Source organism: Triticum urartu, chromosome 1A (assembly GCF_056163025.1).
Source record: "Triticum urartu cultivar PI428250 chromosome 1A, HENAU_Tu73, whole genome shotgun sequence".
Taxonomy (NCBI): Eukaryota; Viridiplantae; Streptophyta; class Magnoliopsida; order Poales; family Poaceae; genus Triticum; species Triticum urartu.
The window spans coordinates 133,174,754-133,199,353 of record NC_141873.1 but is presented as its reverse complement, the minus strand read 5'-3'; the positions used below and the strand labels follow the sequence as shown (position 1 = coordinate 133,199,353).

At 44.0% G+C, this 24,600-nt stretch overlaps 1 pseudogene; it reads right to left on the bottom strand.

Moving 5' to 3' along the window:
• Positions 1-21,841: 21,841 nt before the first annotated feature.
• LOC147990363 (uncharacterized) lies at positions 21,842-23,531 on the bottom strand (annotated as a pseudogene).
• Between the last annotated feature and the right edge of the window lie 1,069 nt (positions 23,532-24,600).

The following is a 24,600-nucleotide window of genomic DNA, read 5'->3' as shown; positions in this document are numbered from 1 at the left end:
CGTTTTCCTTGGAGCGACTGTGTGGGATGTACATATGAACAGATTTAGCGGGGACTGACTGTGTGGGATGTACTTGCGACCAGAAACAATTTTGCCATATAATTTTATTTTTTTAGCTCTACTGTACGTATTTCCATATTTGAGCGCTCTCCGGTCGCACACGACCTCATCTTGCCAAGTGTGTGTGCCAGGAGGGCATATCCCCGACTGTTTCTTAGCCGTGTGGGAAGGACCCCCTATCGCCCACACTCACTAGGTGACGGTTCCAACTGTCGTTGCGGAAAGGGGTTAAAAACCGTTTGTATAGGACCGACGCGTACCAGTGATTAATTCCCCCGGGGGGTTCCGGTAACCCATCGGTACTTCGTTAAAATACCCGAATCACTCGGTACCATTCCGATCTCTGAATTGAAGGAAATATGCCCTAGTGGCAATAATAAATTTGTTATTTATATTTCCTTATATCATGATAAATGTTTATTATTCATGCTAGAATTGTATTAACCGGAAACTTAGTACATGTTTGAATACATAGACAAACAGAGTGTCACTAGTTTGCCTCTACTTGACTAGCTCGTTGAATCAATGATGGTTATGTTTCCTAACCATAGACATGAGTTGTCATTTGATTAACAGGATCACATCATTAGAGAATGATGTGATTGACTTGGCCCATCCATTAGCTTAGCACGATGATCGTTTAGTTTGTTGCTATTGCTTTCTTCATGACTTATACATGTTCCTATGACTATGAGATTATGAAAATCCCGAGTACCAGGGGAACACTTTGTGTGCTACCAAACATCACAACATAACTGGGTGATTATAAAGGTGCTCTACAGGTGTCTCCGATGGTACTTGTTGAGTTGGCATAGATCGAGATTAGGATTTGTCACTCCGATTGTCAGAGAGGTATCTCTGGGCCCTCTCGGTAATGCACATCACTATAAGCCTTGCAAGCATTGTGACTAATGAGTTAGTTGCGAAATGATGCATTACGGAACGAGTAAAGAGACTTTCCGGTAATGAGATTGAACTAGGTATGAGGATACCGACGATCGAATCTCGGGCAAGTAACATACCGATGACAAAGGGAACAACGTATGTTGTTATGTGGTTTGACCGATAAAGATCTTCGTAGAATATGTGGGAACCAATATGAGCATCTAGGTTCTGCTATTGGTTATTGACCGGAGACGAGTCTCGGTCATGTCCACATAGTTCTCGAACCCGTAGGGTCCGCACGCTTAAAGTTCGGTGACGATCGGTAATATGAGTTTATGTGTTTTGATGTACCGAAGGTAGTTCGGAGTCCCGGATATGATCATGGACATGACGAGGAGTCTCGAAATGGTCGATACATAAAGATAGATATATTGGAAGCCTACATTTGGACATCGGAATGGTTCCGGGTGAAATCAGGATTTTACCGGAGTGCCGGGGAGGTTACCGGAACCCCCCGGGGGTTAATGAGCCTTGTTGGGCCCTAATGGAGAGAGAGAGGGGCCGGCCAGGGCAGGGCCACGTGCCCCTCCCCTTGAGTCCGAATAGGACAAGGCAGGGGGCGGCGCCCCCCTTGCCTTTCCCCTCTCCCACTCTTTCCTTCCCCCTCCTAGTGGGACTAGGAAAGGGGGGTCCTACTCCCACTAGGAGGAGGACTCCTCCTCCTGGCGCGCTCTGCTAGGGCCGGCCGGCCTCCCCCTTGCTCCTTTATATACGGGGGCAGGGGCACTGCTACCTCTTGAGCACTGCGTTGGTTTTCCCTTGAAGAGGAAAGGGTGATGCAGCAAAGTAGCGTAAGTATTTTCCTCAGTTTTTTAGAACCAAGGTATCAATCCAGTAGGAGGCTACGCGCGAGTCCCTCGCACCTACACAAAATAAATAAATCCTCGCAACCAATGCGATAAGGGGTTGTCAATCCCTACACGGTCACTTATGAGAGTGAGATCTGATAGATATGATAAGATAATATTTTTGGTATTTTTATGATAAAGATGCAAAGTAAAATAAAAGCAAAGTAAAAAAGCAAAGTAAATAATTAAGTGTTGGAATATTAATATGATGAAGATAGACCCGGGGGCCATAGGTTTCACTAGTGGCTTCTCTCGAGAGCATAAGTATTCACGGCGGGTAAACAAATTACTGTTGAGCAATTATCAGAATTGAGCATAGTTATGAGAATATCTAGGTATGATCATGTATATAGGCATCACGTCCGAGACAAGTAGACCGATTCCTGCCTGCATCTACTACTATTACTCCACACATCGACCGCTATCCAACATGCATCTAGAGTATTAAGTTCAAGAGAACAGAGTAACGCTTTAAGCAAGATGTCATGATGTAGAGGGATAAATTCATGCAATATGATAAAAAACCATCTTGTTATCCTCGATGGCAACAATACAATACATGCCTTGCTGCCCCTACTGTCACTCGGAAAAGACACCGCAAGATTGAACCCAAAGCTAAGCACTTCTCCCATTGCAAGAAAGATCAATCTAGTAGGCCAAACCAGACTGATAATTCGAAGAGACTTGCCAAGATAACCAATCATACATAAAAGAATTCAGAGAAGATTCAAATATTGTTCATAGATAAACTTGATCATAAACCCACAATTCATCGGTGTGAACAAACACACTGCAAAAGAAGATTACATCGAATAGATCTCCACAAGAGAGGGGAGAACTTTGTATTGAGATCCAAAAAGAGAGAAGAAGTCATCTAGCTAATAACTATGGACCCGAAGGTCTTAGGTAAACTACTCACACTTCATCGGAGAGGCTATGGTGTTGATGTAGAAGCCCTCCGTGATCGCAGAAAGTTACGGCGGTGGAATTAGGGTTTTGCCTCCGTATTTAATCGTTTGGGGGGTATGAAGGTATATATAGGAGGAAGGAGTATGTTGATGGAGCAATAGGGGGCCCACGAGGGTGGAGGGCGCGCCTGAGGGGGTAGGCGTGCCCCCCTACCTCGTGGCTCCCCTGTTGGTTGCTTGACGTAGGGTCCAAGTCTCCTGGATCTTGTTCGTTCCAAAAATCACATTCCCAAAGGTTTCATTACGTTTGGACTCCGTTGATATTCCTTTTCTTCGAAACCCTAAAATAGGCAAAAAAACAGCAATTCTGGGCTGGGCCTCCGATTAATAGGTTAGTCCCAAAAGTAATATAAAAGTGAATAATAAAGCCCAATAATGTCCAAAACAGAAGATAATATAGCATGGAGCAATCAAAAATTATAGATACATTGGAGACGTATCAAGCCTGCCCAAGTTTAATTCCTGCTCGTCCTCGAGTAGGTAAATGATAAAAACAAAATTTTTGATGTGGAATGCTACTTGGCATAATTTCAATGTAATTCTCATTAATTGTGGCATGAATATTCAGATCCGAAAGATTCAAGATAAAAGTTTAATATTGACATAAAAATAATAATACTTCAAGCATACTAACTAAGCAATTATGTCTTCTCAAAATAACATGGCCAAAGAAAGTTATCCCTACAAAATCATATAGTCTGGCTATGCTCTATCTTCACCACACAAAGTATTTAAATCATGCTAAACCCCTATGACAAGCCAAGCAATTGTTTCATACTTTTAATGTTCTCAAACTTTTTCAATTTTCACGCAATACATGAGCGTGAGCCATGGACATATCACTATATGTGGAATAGAAAGGTGGTTGTGGAGAAGAAAAAAAAGGGAGAAGATAGTCTCACATCAACTAGGCGTATCAACGGGCTATGGAGATGCCCATCGATAGATATCAATGTGAGTGAGTAGGGATTGCCATGCAACGGATGCACTAGAGTTATAAGTGTATGAAAGCTCAAAAAAGAAACTAAGTGGGTGTGCATCCAACTTGCTTGCTCACGAAGACCTAGGGCATTTTGAGGAAGCCCATCATTGGAATATACAAGCTGTGTTCTATAATGAAAAATTCCCACTATATATGAAAGTGATATCATAGGAGACTCTCTATCATGAAGATCATGGTGCTACTTTGAAGAACAAGTGTGGTAAAAGGATAGTAGCATTACCCCTTCTCTCTTTTTCTCTCATATATTTTTGGGGCCTTTTCCTATTTTTATGGCCTCTTTTTTTCATCCGGAGTCTCATCCCGACTTGTGGGGGAATCATAGTCTCCATCATCCTTTCCTCACTTGGGACAATGCTCTAAAAATGATGATCATCACACTTTTATTTACTTACAACCCAACAATTACAACTCGATACTTAGAACAAAATATGACTCTATGTGAATGCCTCCGGTGGTGTACCGGGATATGCAATAAATCAAGAGTGACATGTATGAAAGAATTATGAACGGTGGCTTTGCCACAAATACAATGTCAACTACATGATCATGCAAAGCAATATGACAATGATGAAGTGTGTCATAATAAACGGAACGGTGGAAAGTTGCATGGCAATATATCTCGGAATGGCTATGGAAATGCCATGATAGGTAGGTATTGTGGCTGTTTTGAGGAAGGTATATGGTGGGTGTATGATACCGGCGAAAGGTGCGCGGTATTAGAGAGGCTAGCAACGATGGAAGGAAGAAAATTGCGTATGATCCATGGACTCAACATTAGTCATAAAGAACTCATGTACTTATTGCAAAAATCTACAAGTTATCAAAGCAAAGTATTACGCACATGCTCCTAGGGGGATAGATTGGTAGGAAAAGACCATCGCTCGTCCCCGACCGCCACTCATAAGGAAGACAATCAATAAATAAATCATGCTCCGACTTCATCACATAATGGTTCACCATATGTGCATGCTACAGGAATCACAAACTTCAACACAAGCATTTCTCGAATTCACAACTACTCAACTAGCACAACTCTAATATCACCATCTCCATATCTCAAAACAATTATCAAGTTTCAAACTTCTCTTAGTATTCAACACACTCATAAGAAAGTTTTACTAATCTTGTATACCTAGAATATTAGGATTATTTAAGAAAATTACCATGCTATTTAAGACTCTAAAAATAATCTAAGTGAATCATGAGAGATCAATAGTTTCTATAAAACAAATCCACCGACGTGCTCTAAAAGATATAAGTGAAGCACTAGAGCAAAAACTATATAACTCAAAAGATATAAGTGAAGCACATAGAGTATTCTAATAATTTCTGAATCATGTGTGTCTCTCTCAAAACGTGTGTACAGCAAAGATGATTGTGTAAAACTAACAAATAAAGACTCAGATCATACAAGACGCTCCAAGCAAAACACATATCATGTGGTGAATAAAAATATAGCTCCAAGTAAAGTTACCGATAGAAGTAGACGAAAGAGGGGATACCTTCGGGGGCATCCCCAAGCTTTGGCTTTTAGGTGTCCTTAGATTATCTTGGGGTGCCATGGGCATCCCCAAGCTTAGTCTCTTGCCACTCCTTGTTCCATAATCCATCAAATCTTTACCCAAAACTTGAAAACTTCACAACACAAAACTTAAAGTAGAAAAATCTAGTGAGCTCCGTTAGCGAAAGAAAACAAAACACCACTTCAAGGTACTATAATGAACTCATTCTTTATTTATATTGGTGTTAAACTTACTGTATTCCAACTTCTCTATGGTTTATAAACTATTTTACTAGCCATATATTCATCAAAATAAGCAAACAACACACGAAAAACAGAATCTGTCAAAAACAGAACAGTCTGTAGTAATCTGTAGCTAGCGCAAGATCTGGAACCCCAAAAATTCTAAAATAAATTTATGGACGTGAAGAATTTATCTATTAATCATGTGAAAAAATAATTAACTAAATAGCACTTTCCAAATAAAAATGGCAGCATTTCTCGTGAGCGCTAAAGTTTCTGTTTTTTACAGCAAGATTAACAAGACCTTCCCCAAGTCTTCCCTACGGTTCTACTTGGCACAAACACTAATTAAACACAAAAACACAACCAAAACAGAGGCTAGATAAATTATTTATTAATAAACAGGAGCAAAAATCAATGAATAAAAATAAAATTGGGTTGCCTCCCAACAAGCGCTATCGTTTAACACCCCTAGCTAGGCATAAAAAGCAAGGATAGATCTAGGTATTGCCATCTTTGGTAGGCAATCCATAAGTGGCTCTCATAATAGATTCATAAGGTAATTTTATTTTATTTCTATGAAAGTGTTCCATGCCTTTCCTTAATGGAAATTGGAATCTAATATTTCCTTCCTTCATATCAATAATTGCACCAATCGTTCTAAGGAAAGGTCTACCAAGAATAATAGGACATGAAGGATTGCAATCTATGTCAAGAACAATAAAATCTATGGGCACATAATTCCTATTTGCAACAATAAGAACATCATTAATTATTCCCATAGGTTTCTTAATAGTGGAATCCGCAAGGTGCAAGTTTAGAGAGCAATCATCAAAATCACGGAAACCTAGCAAATCACATAAAATCTTTGGAATCGTGGAAACACTAGCACCCAAATCACACAAAGCATAGCATTCATGATCTTTAATTTTAATTTTAATAGTTGGTTCCCACTCATCATAAAGTTTTCTAGGGATATACACTTCCAACTCAAGTTTTTCTTCATAAGATTGCATCAAAGCATCAACTATATGTTTGGTAAAAGCTTTATTTTGACTATCAGCATGGGGAGAATTTAGCACGGATTGCAACAAGGAAATACAATCTATCAAAGAGCAACTATCATAATTAAATTCCTTGAAATCCAAAATAGTAGGTTCATTAACATCTAGAGTTTTGATCTCTTCAATCCCACTTTTATCAAATTTAGCATCAAGATCTAAAAGCTCCAAATTTTTGGAACGCCTTCTAGGTAAAGGTGGATCATAATCAGTCCCATCATTATCAAGATTCATATTGCAAAACAAAGATTTAATAGGGGACACATCAATAACTTTTAGATCTTCATCTTTATTATCATGGAAACTAGAAGAACACGCTCTTATAAAGGAATCTTTCTTAGCACGCATCCTAGTGGTTCTTTCTTTGCACTCATCAATGGAAATTCTCATGGCTTTGAGAGACTCATTGATATCATGCTTGGTGGAATAGATCTAAGTTTCAAAGAATCAACATCAAGAGAAATTCTATCAACGTTCCTAGCCAACTCATCAATCTTAAGCATTTTTTCTTCAATCAAAGCATTGAAATTCTTTTGCGAAGTAATAAATTCTTTAATATTAGATTCAAAATCAGAGGGCATCTAATTATAATTTCCATAAGAATTGTTGTAGGAATTACTAGGATACGGCCTAGGGTTAAAGTTTCCTCTATACGCATTGTTACCAAAATTACTCCTACCAACAAAATTCACATCCATAGATTCATTATTATTCTCAATCAAAATAGACAAAGGCATATCATTAGGATCAGAAGAAACACTTTTAATAGCAAATAATTTCATAAGTTCATCCATCTTTCCACTCAAAACATTAATTTCTTCTATCACATGCACTTTCTTACTAGTAGATCTTTCCGTGTGCCATTGAGAATAATTAACCATAATATTATCTAGGAGTTTAGTAGCTTCTCCTAAAGTGATTTCCATAAAAGTGCCTCCCGCGGCCGAATCTAAAAGATTTCTAGAAGCAAAATTCAATCTGCATAGAAATTTTGTATAATCATCCACAAATTCAAACCATGTGTTGGGAAATTATGTATCATTAATTTCATCCTCTCCCAAGCTTGTGCAACATGTTCATGATCAAGTTGCTAAAAATTCATAATATCGTTTCTAAGAGAGATGACCTTAGCGGGAGGAAAATACTTAGAGACAAAAGCATCCTTGCACTTATTCCAAGAATCAATACTATTTTTAGGCAAAGACGAAAACCAAGCTTTAGCACGATCTCTAAGCGAAAAAGGAAATAGCTTCAATTTAAAAATATCATTGTCCACATCTTTCTTCTTTTGCATATCACACAAATCAACAAAGCTATTTAGATGGGTAGCGGCATCTTCACTAGGAAGGCCGGAAAACGGATCTTTCATGACAAGATTCAGCAAGGCAGCATTAATTTCACAAGATTCAGCATCGGTAAGAGGAGAAATCGGAGTGCTAATAAAATCATTGTTGTTGGTATTGGTAAAGTCACACAATTTAGTGTTATCTTGAGCCATCGTGAGAAGCAAGCAATCCAACACACAAGCAAATGAGGAACGGGCAAAAAGAGGCAAATAGAGAAAGAGAGGGAGGATAGAGAGAGAGAGAGGGCGAATAAAATGGTAAGGGTGAAGTGGGGGAGAGGAAAACGAGAGGAAAATGGCAAATAATGTAATGTGGGAGATAAGGGTTTGTGATGGGTACTTGGTATGTTGACTTTTTTGCGTAGACCTCCCCGGCAACGGCGCTAGAAATCCTTCTTGCTACCTCTTGAGCATTGCGTTGGTTTTCCCTTGAAGAGGAAAGGGTGATGCAGCAAAGTAGCATAAGTATTTCCCTCAGTTTTTGAGAACCAAGGTATCAATCCAGTAGGAGGCTACACGCGATTCCCTCACACCTACACAAAACAAATAAATCCTCGCAACCAACACGATAAGGGGTTGTCAATCCCTACATGGTCACTTACGAGAGTGAGATCTGATAGATATGATAAGATAATATTTTTGGTATTTTTATGATAAAGATGCAAAGTAAAATAAAAGCAAAGTAAAAGGCAAAGGAAATAACTAAGTGTTGGAAGATTAATATGATGAAGATAGACCCGGGGGCCATAGGTTTCACTAGTGGCTTCTCTCGAGAGCATAAGTATTCACGGCGGGTAAACAAATTACTGTTGAGAAATTGACAGAATTGAGCATAGTTATGAGAATATCTAGGTATGATCATGTATATAGGCATCACGTCCGAGACAAGTAGACCGACTCCTGCCTGCATCTACTACTATTACTCCCCACATCGACCACTATCCAGCATGCATCTAGAGTATTAAGTTCAAGAGAACAGAGTAACGCTTTAAGCAAGATGACATGATGTAGAGGGATAAATTCATGCAATATGATTAAAAACCCCATCTTGTTATCCTCGATGGCAACAATACAATACGTGCCTTGCTGCCCCTACTGTCACTGGGAAAGGACACCGCAAGATTGAACCCAAAGCTAAGCACTTCTCCCTTTGCAAGAAAGATCAATCTAGTAGGCCAAACCAAAATGATAATTCGAAGAGACTTGCAAAGATAACCAATCATACATAAAAGAATTCAGAGAAGATTCAAATATTGTTCATAGATAAACTTGATCATAAACCCACAATTCATCGGTCTCAACAAACACTATGCAAAAAGAAGATTACATCAAATAGATCTCCATAAGAGAGGGGGAGAACTTTGTATTGAGATCCAAAAAGAGAGAAGAAGCCATCTAGCTAATAACTATGGACCTGAAGGTCTGAGGTAAACTACTCACACTTCATCGGAGAGGCTATGGTGTTGATGTAGAAGCCCTTCGTGATCGATGCCCCCTCCGGCGGAGCTCTGGAACAGGCCCCAAGATGGGATCTCGTGGATACAAAAAGTTACGACGGTGGAATTAGGGTTTTGGCTCCGTATTTGATCGTTTGGGGGTACGTAGGTATATATAGGAGGAAGGAGTACGTCGGTGGAGCAACAGGGGGCCCACGAGGGTGGAGGGCGCGCCTGGGGGGGTAGGCGCGCCCCCCTACCTCGTGGCTTCCCTATTGGTTGCTTGACGTAGGGTCCAAGTCTCCTGGATCTTGTTCGTTCCAAAAATCACGTTCCCGAAGGTTTCATTCCGTTTGGACTCCGTTTGATATTCCTTTTCTTGGAAACCCTAAAATAGGAAAAAAAAATAGCAATTCTGGGCTGGGCCTCCGGTTAATAGGTTAGTCCGAAAAGTAATATAAAAGTGAATAATAAAGCCCAATAATGTCCAAAACAGAAGATAATATAGCATGGAGCAATCAAAAATTATAGATACGTTGGAGACGTATCAGACACCCCAAGACACACAGGTTGATCAGTTGATCTTTTAGCCGTGTGTGGTGCCCCCCTCCACCATAATCCACCTTGGTCATATCGTAGCAGTGCTTAGGCGAAGCTCTGCGTCGGTAGCATCATCATCACCGTCATCACGCCGTTGTGCTGATGGAACTCTCCCTCGAAGCTCTGCTGGATCGGAGTTCGTGGGACGTCACCGAGCTATGTGCTGAACTCGGAGGTGCCGTACGTTCGGTACTTGGATCAGTCGGATCGTGAAGGCGTACGACTACATCAACCGCGTTCTCATAACGCTTCCGCTTACGGTCTACGAGGGTACGTGGACGACACTCTCCCCTCTCGTTGCTATGCATCACTATGATCTTGCGTGTGCGTAGGAATTTTTTTGAAATTACTACGTTCACCAACACGAATACTACCTTCCAATATATGAACCTTTACCTCTCGACCATTTTGAGACTCCTCCTCATGTCCGTGATCTCATCCGGGACTCCGAACAAACTTCAGTCACCAGAACACATAACTCATAATACAAATCATCATCGAACGTTAAGCGTGCAGACACTACGGGTTCGAGAACTGTGTAGACATGACCGAGACACATCTTCGGTCAACAACCAATAGAGGAACCTGGATGCTCATATTGGTTCCTACATATTCTACGAAGGTCTTTATCGGTCAAACCGCAATAACAACATACTGTAACACCCCGGATGTAACTTTCCCTATTTGTACTCCAACTCTTGCCGTTTCCGGCGTTAAGTTATTTTATTATCTCGGGTTCGGGTTTTTTGCCTCCGTGTGTTGTTGTCGTTGTCATGCATCTCATATCATGTCAGCATGTGCATTGCATTTGCATACGTGTTCGTCTCATGCATTCGAGCATTTTCCCCGTTGTCCGTTTTGCATTCCGGCGCTTCGTTCTCCTCCCGTGGTCATTTCTAACTTTCTTTCGTGTGTGGGGATTAAACATTTCCGGATTGGACTGAGACTTGCCAAGCGGCCTTGGTTTACTACCGGTAGACCGCCTGTCAAGTTTCGTATCATTTAGACTTCGTTTGATACTCCAACGGTTAACCGAGGGACCGAAAAGGCCTCGTGTGGGTTGCAGCCCAACACCCCTCCAATTTGGCCCAAAACCCACCAAACTCTGCTCCATGTCCTAGAGCGTTCGATCACGATCGCGTGGCCGAAAACCGCACCTCATTTGGACTCTCCTAGCTCCCCCTATGCCTATAAATAGACCCCCCGAAATCCGGATCTCTCCCCCTCTCCGAAACCCTAGATCCATTCCCCACGCCGCCGCCGGACAAAATTTGCCGGGCCGGACGTGTCCGACCCGACCTCCGCCGCCGCCCGCAGCCAGTGGTGAGCCGCCACGTGGCCGCCGCGTCCCTCACCCGCTGCCGGCCCGGGAGGCCCAGGAGGGGCCCTCGCGAGCCCATACGCGCCACCGCCCTTCGCTGCCATCCCCGTCGCCTCTTCCAACTCCGGCGGCCGGAGCCGCCATCGCCGCCATCGCCCGGCTCCCGACGCCGCCCTTCGCCGCCCTCGTCGCCGGGCCGCTGCAGTCGCCGTCGCCGCCCCGAGCCGCCGCGGAGCTCGCCGGCGTCGCCCGGCCCGCAGCCGGCCCCGGCTCCGGTCACTGCGGCCCCCGGCGCCGGCGCCCCGGCCACCGGACGTCGCCCCCGCTGGCCGCCGTCCTCGTCTTCGCCGGAGTCGCCTCGGGAGGCGCGCCCCGACCCGGTCGCTACAGTGATCCGAAACCCTAGATCCAGATCTGGGTAGTTTTTTTCACAAAGTCCTCAGAATTTTAGTTCAAGTGCCCCTGTTCGAGGCTCCGTAACTTTGCATCTGTAGCTCCGATTTGGGCATATAGCATATCCAAATGTTCATCTCAGAGAGTACATCATTTCATTCAATTGCATCATTTTTATTTGAGCTCATATTGATGCTCTAAATGCTGTTAGAAGAGGGCTACTTGAGTTTATTGTCAGATCTGTTACTCCGTTTAGCACTTTTGTCATTTTTGCCATGATTATTGTGTGCATGATATGCCTGTGAGTCCTACATATGTTTTGTTAAGGATTTTGTCTTCTTTCCAGAGGTGCAACCCATGCATTTTTGTGATGTGTGTGGTGACTTGTGCAAGCTTGCAAAGTGAGGCACCCGGTAAATCTGTTTTCAGGGACTTAGTAGTTTTCACTAAGTCTGGGATTATTTAGTTCATGATGCCATATGTTCAGCTTGTTTCCTAGTGATCCGTGCCTATTTTGAGAATGATCAGTAAAGGAGTTTTGTTAATCATGTTATGCTCTATCCATCCATGTCTTTACTTGCAATTATGGAGCACCTAGCTTGAGTCAATCGAGCTCTACTTTTGCTTCGTTGTGAATCTGGGCAGATCGTCAACTAGTTTGCGATCTTGCCGATGCTATTGTAGTTGATCCGTGCATGCTATGCCATTGTTCTTGCCATGTCTAGCTAGCATTTTGTGCCTTCTTAATGGATGTATGCTTGCCTTGCCATGACTTGCACCGTAGTGAGTGCATCGAGCTTGTTTACATGCCTTCGTGAGTTATATTTCAGCATGTCCTAGCAAACCGTTGATTGGCTATGTTACCGCTTTGCTCAGCCCCTCTTATAGCGTTGCTAGTTGCAGGTGAAGATCGGAGGCCGTTCCTTGATGGAACATCTTTTATTTACTTGTTGAGGATATCATTATATTGCCATGATATCTTAATGCATCTATATACTTGGTAAAGGGTGGAAGGCTCGGCCTCTCGCCTAGTGTTTTGTTCCACTCTTGCCGCCCTAGTTTCCGTCATATCGGTGTTATGTTCCTGGATTTTGCGTTCCTTACGCAGTTGGGTTATAATGGGAACCCCTTGATAGTTCGTCTTGATTAAATCTTTTCCAGCAATGCCCAACCTTGGTTTTACCATTTGCCACCTAACCTTTTCTTTTCCTTGGGTTCTGCAGACTCAAGGGTCATCTTATTTTAACCCCCCCCCCCCGGGCCACTGCTCCCTCTGAGTGTTGGTCCGAACTGAGCTACCTGCGGGGCCACCTCGGGGAAACTTGAGGGTTGGTTTTACTCGTAGCTAGTCTCATCTAAGTGTGCCCTGAGAACGAGATATGTGCAGCTCCTATCGGGATTTGTCGGCACATTCGGGCGGTGTTGCTGGTCTTGTTTTAACCTGTCGAATTGTCTTGAGTTACCGAGATACCGAGTCTAATCGGAACGTCTTGGGAGGAGGTCTATTCCTTCGTTGACCGTGAGAGATTGTCATGGGCTAAGTTGGGACTCCCCTGCAGGGACTGAACTTTCGAAAGTCGTGCCCGTGGTTATGGGCAGATGGGAATTTGTTAATGTCCGGTTGTAGATAACTTGAACCTTAATTATTTAAAATGAATCAACTGAGTGTGTTACCGTGATGGCCTCTTCTCGGCGGAGTCCGGGAAGTGGACACGGTGTTGGAGTAATGTTTGCGCAGGTTGTTCTCTAGTTTCTCGCTCGTGCTTTGCCTCCTCTTCTCGCTCTCTTTTGCGAATAAGTTAGCCACCATATTTGCTAGTCGCTTGCCGCAGCTCCACTTATATTTACCCTTGCCTTACCCGTCTTATAAGCTTAAATAGTCTTGATCGCGAGGGTGCGAGATTGCTGAGTCCCTGTGGCTCACAGATTACTATTACACCAGATGCAGGGCCCGATGATTCTACTCCAAGTGACGCATATGAGCTCAAGTGGGAGTTCGACGAAGACTCTCAGCGATACTACGTTTCCTTTCCCGATGATCAGTAGTGGTGCCTAGTTGGGGGTGATTGGGACCGTGTCGCATGTTGGGTTCTCTTTTATTTTGGCGCCGTAGTCGGGCCTTGAGTGTATGGATGTTGTAATGTTATTTATGTACTTGATTGACGTGGCGAGTGTAAGCCAAATATGTTATCTCCCTTTTATTATTCATATTACATGGGATGTTTGTGAAGATTGCCTAACTTGCGACATATGCCTTCAATGCGATTATGTCTCTAAGTCGTGCCTCGACAAGTGGGAGCTATAGTCGCATCGAGGGTGTTATACATACGTTCTTCCCTTTGTCATCGGAATGTTACTTTCCTGAGATTCGATCGTCGGTATCCTCATACCTAGTTCAATCTCATTACCGGCAAGTCTCTTTACTCGTTTCGTAATGCATCATCCTGCAACTAACTCATTAGTCACATTGCTTGCAAGGCTTATAGTGATGTGCATTACCGAGAGGTCCCAGAGATACCTCTCCGATACTCGAAGTGACAAATCCTAATCTTGATCTATGCCAACCCAACAAACACCTTCGAAGACACATGTAGAGCATCTTTATAATCACCCAGTTATGTTGTGACGTTTGATAGAACACAAGGTATTCCTCCGGTATTCGGGAGTTGCATAATCGCATAGTTAGAGGAATATGTATAAGTCATGAAGAAAGCAATAGAAATAAAACTTAACGATCATTATGCTAAGATAACGGGTGGGTCTTGTCCATCACGCCGTTCTCATAATGATGTGATCCCGTTCATCAAATGACAACACATGTCTATGGTCAGGAAACTTAACCATCTTCGATTAACGAGCTAGTCAAGTAGAGGCATACTAGGGACACTTTGTTTTGTCTATGTATTCACACATGTACCAAGTTTCCGGTTAATACAATTCTAGCATGAATAATAGACATTTATCATGACATAAGGAAATATAAACAACAACTTTATTATTGCCTCCAGGGCATATTTCCTTCACTTCTTTCACAAAGTTAATGAAGGTTTCTTGAGTTTCATCTTTGGTCTTTAGAAAGAACACCCAAGTATATATTGTGTAGTCATTGATAATGACAAGGCAATACCTCCTTCCTCCCAAACTATCATAAGTTGGAGGCCCAGAGAGATCCAAGTGGATAAGCTCGAGAGGCCCCAAGGTGGTGATGATAGTCTTCACTTTATGAGCTTTTTCATGTAATTTTTCGGCAATGCAAGCACTACAAGGACGATCTTTGGCAAAAGACACATTGGTTAGTACAAGGATGTGCTCCCTAAGAGAGCTTGTAAATTTCTCATGCCAACGTGGGCTAGACGTCGGTGCCATAGCCACCCCACGTCGGCCTTGGCCATTAGGCATGTTGCAAGGTGAGTTTTCGCTTTTGAGAAATCCACCACGTAAAGGTTGTCTTCAACATGCCCAACAAAGACCACTTTGAGATTGATTGTCTTAAAGACGGCCACATGGAATTCACCGACATGAGAATCATAACCAACACATGCCAATTGAATTGTTGAAAGTAAATTGTAGTGACGGGATTGAACAAGCATGACATTTGAAAGTGATGAATCATTAGATATTACCACCTTGCCTGAACCCAATACCTTACCATTGCTATTGTCACCAAAGGAGATGTTCGAAGAGGCCTTGAGTGAATCAACGAACTCCACAAGCATCTCCCTTTCTCCGGTCATATGATTGGTGCATCCACTATCAATCACCCATTGTTTTCCACCGGAGATATAGTCCTACAAGAATCAAGCTTTGGTTTTAGGTACCCATTTTGAAATGGGTCCTAGGGAGTTAGCAACAAGGGTCTTAGGAACCCAAATAGCCAAGCATAATCATCATAGTTAGTGCCAACAAATTTTGCAAATGTGTAACCATTATTTCCTCTCATGAGGACATAGGATGGGTTGTTCTTGTCGGTAAAACCCTTGGGAATGGCCTTGTCCCTAGTGACCTTGCCATTCCCAACAACCTCTTCTTCCTTCTCCTTCTCTTGTGCCATTCTTGCACAAATACTACCTTTTGGGGAGGAGGAGGAGGAGTAGGACCGATCTTCTTCTTGTTTCTCTTCTTCTTGTTCTTCATTTTCTTGGAAGAGGGGTCAATCTCAATTTCCTCCTTGGCAACACACTCCTTTTGGTTTCTCAAGAGGTCACTGAGGTTTTTCTCCCCTTGAATGCAATACACTGGCCCTTTCTCAATTTGGGCCTTTAACTTCTTATTCTCCTCTTGGAGAGAGATTAAATCATGAACAAAGTTAGCCGTACAAGATTCATCATTTAACTCCATATGGGATACGAAAGTGAGTGCCTTAATGGTTGTAGCTTTAGTTTGAGCATAAGACTCGGTGAGGGCAATGAGGTCACCTTTGAGAACCTTGGAACTAGTCACAAGGAACCCATGTTCCTCAATAATTCTCGTGTGATCAACTAGAAGCTTTTAAACTCTAACATTAAGAGCATCCTTGTTCTCAAGAGCAAGTTGCAAAGCATCATTGGTTTTAACAAAGTCAATTTGATGAGCCGACAAGACTTCCTCAAGTGATGCTCTCATGACACACTCTTCATGTAGTTCATGCTCAAGGAGTTCTACTCTCTTTTTTTCCTCCATGAGGAGGTTTTCAACGTTCTCAATAAAATCATCGCATTCGACAAGTGACTTAAGGAGATCGCTAAAACGAGCACGAGCTTCACCATGAAGAGTTTTCATGAAATCCATCAAGGATTCCTCATCATTATCCACACCCTCGTCACACTCATCCTCCACTATCTTACATGAAACATTGGGAGTGTAGGTGGCGCGTTTTTGAGATTTGGACTTTGCTTTTACCTCTTTAGCTATAAGGCACCAATGAGTGAAAGGCTTGTCCTCGTTTGGAGAGTCGAAGAGGCCGGTGGAGGAGGAGGAGGTAGTGGCATGCATGGCAATGGCGGCCGTTCCCACTTGATCATCATCACTGTCATCTTCATCTTCGGATATGTATTCTTCATGGACTAGAGCCTTGTCATATTTCCTCTTTGTGAACTTGGTGAACTTCTCATTCTTGAGAACAAGCTTCTCGTACTTTTCTTCATGTCTCTCATATGGACAAGCATGCACAAAGTGTCTTGGGATATCACAATTGTAGCATTTTCTTCATCCAAATGATCTTCCTTGAAGATTCTTCCCTTTGTTTGCCATGGTCCCGGAGTACTTTTTGACTAAGAGAGCCAAGTCTTCCGCAAAGTCATTTGCCGGGAATGAGGTGTCAACATCTTCCTCACATGTTTCTTCAAACACTTCTTCATCCCTTGAAGGTTGACTAATCACTTTCTTGGCCTTCAAGGCAAGATTGGAGTTCTTGGTTGCGTGAGCAATAGCAAAGGTCTTCTTGTACTTGGTCTCCAAAAGAACATGAGTGGACAAAGTGGAGACAACTTGAGCCGCGATCAACTTGTGATAATCCAGACATTGCCGTAACATCATGACCATGGTATGTTCCGTGAGAACCATAGCATCTATGAACTTGTCCTTGATGAAATCATCATTTTCCCAAGTGCACCCAAAGGTTCTCAAGTTGAGCACAAGGGACTTCAACCTTTGGTAAACCTCTTCCACGGACTCACCCTCATTCTTCACAAAGAGATTGACTTCTTGCTTGAGCAAAGCCAATCGAGATCTTCAAATTGCTTCATCTCCTTCGAGAGCCTCCTCAAGGCAATCCCAAATTTCCTTGGCGGTCTTAAGGAGAGAAATGGAGTAACTATAGTCTTCAGTCACCGCGGTCCGCAACATGTTGTGGGCAGTTGCATTGAGTTGATCATCAACCGCTTCTCTTGGAGTGAGATTCATTGGGTCCTTGGGGTTGAATCCATTGACCACAATCCACCAAAGTTGTGTTGAAGCACTGCGAATATGAGACTCCATATCTAGCTTCTATTTAGCAAATGCATTAGCTTTCAAAGGGGGCGGAGGCCCAATAGGATTAATGCGATGATGTTGCAAGTGTTGTGGTGAGTAAAAGGGTTCCACGACATTGTACTTGGGAACTTGAGTACGAGCCAGAGATGCAAGGGGTTCTCTCGAGTCATCCGCATCATGAATGGCATTTGGATCAAATGAGTTTGATGCGGATGTCAAGGGATTTAAGGGAACATCAATTTCCTCCTTGACCGAGGAACGAACTTCTTTCAACATTGCGGTTTTGAGGTCCACAAACATTGAAAGAATATCAACCGCGGTAAAGGGGGCACCCGGGTTAACGGGAGCGGCGGGAGCAACGACCGGAGCACCAAGTGCCACCTCCCAATTGCGGGGGGGGGTAGGTTTTCACCATCCTCCGCAATGGGTGTGCCACCTCCCACATTCCCTAGGTCGACCATATCCTCTAAGGTTGTAAAACCTTATATTAGAGCATGAGGCTTTGATACCAATTGAAAGGATCGATCCGGTCAGACTAGAGGGGGTGAATAGGAAACTACAAATTTTAATCTTTTTGTCAATTTTAAGGTTTAGCGGATAAATAGGTTTCACTAGATATGCAACTAGATGAACACAACCTATATGACAAGCAAGCTTAGAGCCAAATATGCTAGGCAACAATCTAATTAGCAAGCCAACAAGCATACAAGGCAAAGTAAAGTGCGGGAAAAGATTAACCACAAGTGAGGCGAGGACGCGGATTTTATCCCCAAGTTCACTCTTCCTTGGGGAAGAGCTACTCTCCATTTAGAGCGGTGCCGGAGCTAAAGATTGCGGAACGCCATGAGGGCTCACCGTAATCTCTTTCGAGTCACCCCCAACGGATGAGCCTCGAATCACTCGGGGTTGGTCTTGAAGGCGACCACCACACCTTTACAAACTTCTCCGGAGCACACCACAAGCAATGAAGCTTCCGGAGGAACCTCTAACCGCCTAGGATCCCAAGCTCCAAGAGTACCAAGTCAATGGGGAAGAAATGTTGTGGGGAACGCGATTTGGTTTGGTCAAGATGTAGATCAGGTCTTTCTCTCCCAATCCCCAAAGTTTCAACAAGTTTAGGTGGAGGGATTGAGAGTATTGAGCAAAATGGGGTGTAGCAATGGTGGAGCTCAACAAGACATTAGGGTTAGGGATGGAGGAGGAAGAAGGGTCTTTTATAGTGTTCTTGGCCGGGTGGCCGTTTCTGCCCGTTGGACCCCATGCGCAACGGGTACTCAGGAACAAACGCACCAGTGCACACGGGGTACCCAGGGAGTTATGCAATACCTCGTGTGCACGGGGTCAAAAGACCCCGTGCGCATGGGGTACCCAGGAAGTTACGCAGTACCCCGTGTGCACGGGGGTCTCTGCTGCACACTTTCTGAGTACCACACGCTAGCACACTATGGATTTAAGTGGTAGTAATGGGTAGGCTGGTGTTTGTGTTTCGGCAATGGCATCCCCACACAAGGCATATCCACCCTGACCCCTCTTAATAGTGCAGTCTTTCCTACGACTCGAATCGAACCAAAAGAAAAACCTTCGAATCGCTGGTAGACCAAGCTTTTGATTTTTTTGAATTGGGGGGTCGTACACCTCCATCAAGAACAACTTGAAACCAATATCCTGAGATAAATTTTAGCACCCGATATTAGTTCCTCTAACCATATTGTCATCACTCCAAAATATATTTTAAGTGACACTTGCACTTTCACATGCCCAGAGCTGGTTAGGCGCGGGTACCCCGAGCAGCAAGCCCTAGCGCAGGGCCGAGCGAGGAAGTCGCCAGTGCACTTGGCCATGACCACGACACGAGGAGGGCGGTGGCCACAACCACCCCAAGCTATGATCCCTAAAACGGGCTAGAGAGCCCCGCCCGATACTAGAGTCGTGTAGGAGTTGGCTCCATGGAGGTATGCCCACAGGCCGATGCCTGCCATCTTGGTCGCATGGATATCCGCTCGTGGCGGCCGACATCCATTGGCGCGATAGAAGAGCTCCCCTGGCGGCGACCTAGAGGGTTGGGGGAGAGAGGGAGAGGAGGGCTGCGAAACCGCTCCGCTACTGTCAACCCATGCCGGGCCTTTGCCCCGCGGAGACTGAAAATAAATGTAGCTCTAGTTCCTTCGAAACAGGTAAGCTTTTTGGCGCATGAAGAAGGGTTGAATCCTCTTGACTTGGTTTGCTTCCCCTTTTTTAAGAGCAGCTCGGTTCCAATGGCCTAGATTACTCATGCAATGATATTGAATCTTTTGGTTGTTGACCATCCTGACCATTGTGTGTCACACAGATCATTATTGTTGGCATCCTGAATAATTCCAAATCTTCCATTTGTACCACGAGTGCCAGTTGAGAGAGTTCTGTTTCTACTAGAAGTGCAATATCGAAGTTATTTAGTCTTAGTTCAGCTCAGCTGGTTCAGTAAAACAAGGTCGCACTTGCAACAAATACATCCAGCTTTCATATGAATTAAGCACAATATTAGACGTGCAGTAAATAGTACTAGGTCATAAGCGGTAGTAAGAATCAAACAGCATCACCAGACACAACATGCAAATTTAAAGGCAAATATCATCACCTACATAAGGTACCAAACTAAGACAAAATATCAACATATCACTGACAAGAACTCACAGATGTTGTAGATGCGCTGGTCTTCAGCAAGCTGATCTGTGAAGCTTCATGCCAGTAGGCCCTATTTCTCTCTCTAGTACTTGAGATTTCTTCAGGAAAGGATACTGTAAATTCCAGGAGCATTCAGTCTACATTTTCACGGGAAACAACTTTACTGTGCTTGGAGTTAGAAGCTGCAGCCTCACTTTTACTATCTAGAAATACACAATCTGATCTCCCTGCCGGCATTCCAGACCCTATCCGCTTCGGTGTCCTTTTTATAAATTACTCCATCCGTATCATAACTAGTGTCAAAAAATGTCTTACATTATGAGACGGAGGGAGTAGTTTGTAAACATATTCTTTTTTTACAATGCAATAAATATTTAAATTGCTTGGTGAGAGAACAGAACACGTCATATGTATTTATCAACAAGATACAGCAATATATTGTGATGAGCAAAAGCGCACAAAATCTTTTAGTTCATGAGTACAGGCATCATCTCCCAGAACTACATACAAAGAAAATAGCTCAGCAGGTTCCACACAATTGGCAAGAGAGAAGCAAACATTTTATTGCCCGAAATCATAATTTACATCAGGTCCACCCTTAATAAGAAAAATAATCACTCGGCCCATAGTGTCGTTTCTTTCTTTGAAAAAGGTGGAAAAAAAAACCCGGCCTCTGCATCAATCGATGCATGCAGCCATCTTATTAAAAATAGTGTAATAGAGTCTTGGGGCCACAAAAGGCTCATAATCATAGTGCAAAACGAAAGAAAACATAAAAAAGATGCCATATCCGGCGATACAGAGCAGGCTACGGTGCCTATACAGCTAGCCTATTATCAGCTCGTCGTCCAAATCGGCTGAAGATAGCCAGTGCTACCGTCTCCCAACGGTTGCACCCAATAATCAAAAGCCCCCTGGAGTTCACATGAGTGAGTAATGACCACATACGGATCCACGTTGTAGCTCTATAGATAACCTGCAAAAAATTCGTGAAGTTTGTCTCATTAAAAATCAAATCATTTCTAGTATTCCATATTGCCCAAAGTAGTGCTCATATCCCTATTTGAATATGTTTCGTTATATGTATGTTCACTCCATTGGGCCACGTATCAAATAACGTGTTTATGCTCGTTGGGGGTGGACGTTAAAAGCTACATGTATTGTGAGCTATAATAGTTTTGCAAGTGGACACTCGAGAAATAGATGTTTAATCGTTTCATTGTGATCACAAAAACAGCAGCCGAAGTTACCGATCCAACTTGTTTTTAGCAAGTTATCTTTGGTTAATATGACTCCTTTATGAACGAACCACATGAAAATCTTAATTCGAAATGAAACTCGAATCTTCCATATGTGTAGTGACCTAGACAGTGGCCCGAAATCAATTAGGTTCAGATACATAGATTTTCACTGAAAGGATTCCATTCGGCCCATAGTGTCATAATATACATCTAGATACAGAGTAGTGGACGGACGGGACAGAGTATGCTACTAGCAGCTTCTTCTACATCCAGAAGGCTACGGGAGAAAACAACGGGGCATGCTTTGACACTATATACGAGTTAGTGATGCGGTTCATGGTCTGCAGCTCCTCCTTATGGCTGTACTTGAGGCCAAACGTGGTGATTCGGAGCATGCAGCCGTCACGGTCGCCAAAAGCATCCTTGTACTCGACTCCCTCGCGTAGCACACTCCACAAGGCAAAACTGGGCGTTGCCCAAATGTGTGAGAGTGGCGTCCATTGGCGCCGCCAGTCGGCGCTTGCTGTCAGGGGGCTTGGAGAAAAACCTTTCCTTGACCGTCTTCCAGTCCGGCTGCGACTGGGTTGTGCTGGTGCGGGAGGCAACTTGGCAGGAGCAGATGGTGCCATCCTTCTGGAGGCCAACCCATGCATCGAGCTGGCTGTCGAAGTAGCCTTGGCCCCTGAAGGGCAAGGGCCAATCCCCATGTGACCTCCACCGCTGGCCCTTGGTGTCGAAGGAGAAGGTGGACATGGCCGACGGGCACGGGCTTGGGCCGTCGTACTTGCTGTGCGCCGTTAGGAAGATGGTGCGTCCATCTGGGTGCAAGGCGTACGAGTCGATGACTTCCTTGGTGAACGGCCACGGCGAGGGCACGCTCTGCCAGCGCCAGTCCATGGTCGGCCTTGGATCCCACGGATCGTCGTTGTCCGTTGGTGCCAACGACATGGCCTGGAAGAAGTCCTGCTGCGTGTTTTGGACGAAACATGGGAATGCATACAGCGCATCGGTGGTGGCAACACACCTATGGTGACACAGCTGTGGTTCCGGGAGGGGAGGGCCGACGGCCAGCCCGGCCGTCTCTGTAAGACGTGGATTTTTAAAATATCTGCACCCGGGCCCTGCTATCCTAGTTGTTCAATATTGCTTTAAGATCTGTGCAACACAACTAACTTTTTGTCTGAAATTTTCTCTTTTTTGTTTCTCTCGCATAAAACATGTTTTGAAATTCAAACCTTTGCAGCGTGGCAAAGCTTTCTATCTAGAATTTAGGATAAATCTTTCAAATTTTTTGGTCAAAAATAAATATACAAAAAATGATTTTTAAATCTAAAAAAACATTTTTTGTATATTTATTTTTGACCAAAAAATCTGAAAGATTTATCCTAGATTCTAGATAGAAAGCTTTGCCACGCTGCAAAGGTTTGAACTTCAAAACATGTTTTATGCGAGAGAAACAAAAAAAGAAATGTGTTTGCACGAATCGCGAAGCGCGGAATGGATGGCTAGATAGGGAGGGCCTGGTGCAGGTGTTCTATTATATATTTTCGCGCCTCTGTGTCGTAAACGAGGCTGGAGGTCTGTCCACGGCGTGGGTTGGTGGTGATGAAGATGTTGCCGTCCATGGCAGCGAAGGTCATGCAACGACGAGGCACGGGTGCGATTAACCGGAGAACGCCAGGCTCCCGGAGGTCAGAGTAGTTAGTGTCCTTGTCAATCTTATGAAGGGTGAAGCCTTTGCTCCAGTCATCGATCAGCAGGTAGAGGTGCTTCTGCTTCTCCAGCTTTTTGCCGGTGTGTTTAGAGTAGCTCGCCTGCCCTTGTCGCCGCTTACGCACCCCTCCGATCATCTGCTCCTCCTCCGGGCTATCAATTCTCCGGTTCATCATCCGCTCTACGGATCTGTCTGTCATATAATCTGCCAAGGCAGTCCAGGTATCAGACTAGAGGACGAAGATTGTGTTTATTGAATTGAATTATATAGGCAGTTATAAAAGGGCTGCCTGCCAGGGGTTCTAACTAAGTTGAAATCGGACTCGATCCTAAACCGATTGCGATCGGGAAAGGGGAAAAGGTCACGTACCTCCTCAGAATCCGAGTCGTAGACGGTCGGATAAAGCTACCAGATCTCTGACCTCGGACCGCCGCCGGGAGTTGAGGCGACGGCGGATACAGATGGAAGGCGGTGACGGAAAATTGAGATTCGTCAGGACCCGTCTGAACCTGCAACTGTCAAAACCAAAGCGAGACCTCGTCAGTTAGGGTCTGTTTAGTTTCAGTCATCGAACGGAATGCCACGGGTCCGACCAATATTATGTTTCCAGAAATACAAAGATTTTATACTTGGTCATATTGTATAGGGCGATGCTAGGCGCCGGCGCACCGGCCGAACAGTTTCAGCCGGTCCAGCCCTAGCCGTTCGATGCGAGCCCGTGTGGCCACTGGATGCAGCAAAAAAAAAACGATTCGTCCCGGGCTTCTTCTATCTCGGGTTAGATCTGCAGCTCCTTGTTGCCGCCAGGTCGCCGTCCTTGCCCCCGATTGCCGATCTCCGTCCTTGTTGCCGCCCGGTCGTCGTCCTCGCCCCCGGTCGTCGTCCTCGTCGCCCCCGGTCGCCTTCCTTGCCGCTCCCGGTCGCCGGTCGCCGTCCTCGTCGCCATCGTCGTTCGCCCGGCTCCCCTGGTTGAAACTTTTTTGTCATTACCGCTTGAAGCTTTTTCTTCTGGCGGTTGAAACTTTTTCATTGATGTTTGAAGCTTTTCCACCATTGAAGCTTTTTCCCGCGGTGGAAGATTTTTCCTCGTGCCATTCTTGAAACTTTTTCTCTAGTTGGATGAAGCTTTTCCACAAACGGTTGAAGCATTTCCTTCCTTGGTGGAAGCTAGACACTTGACTAGTTCCAGCAAAAAACGATGCCGGCTGTAGAAAACGATGCTGGATGTAGCAAAATCTGTTGGTCCAGCAAAAAACAGATGTCGTTGTAGCAAAAAATTGACACGGTTGTAGCTTTTCTCTCAATGGT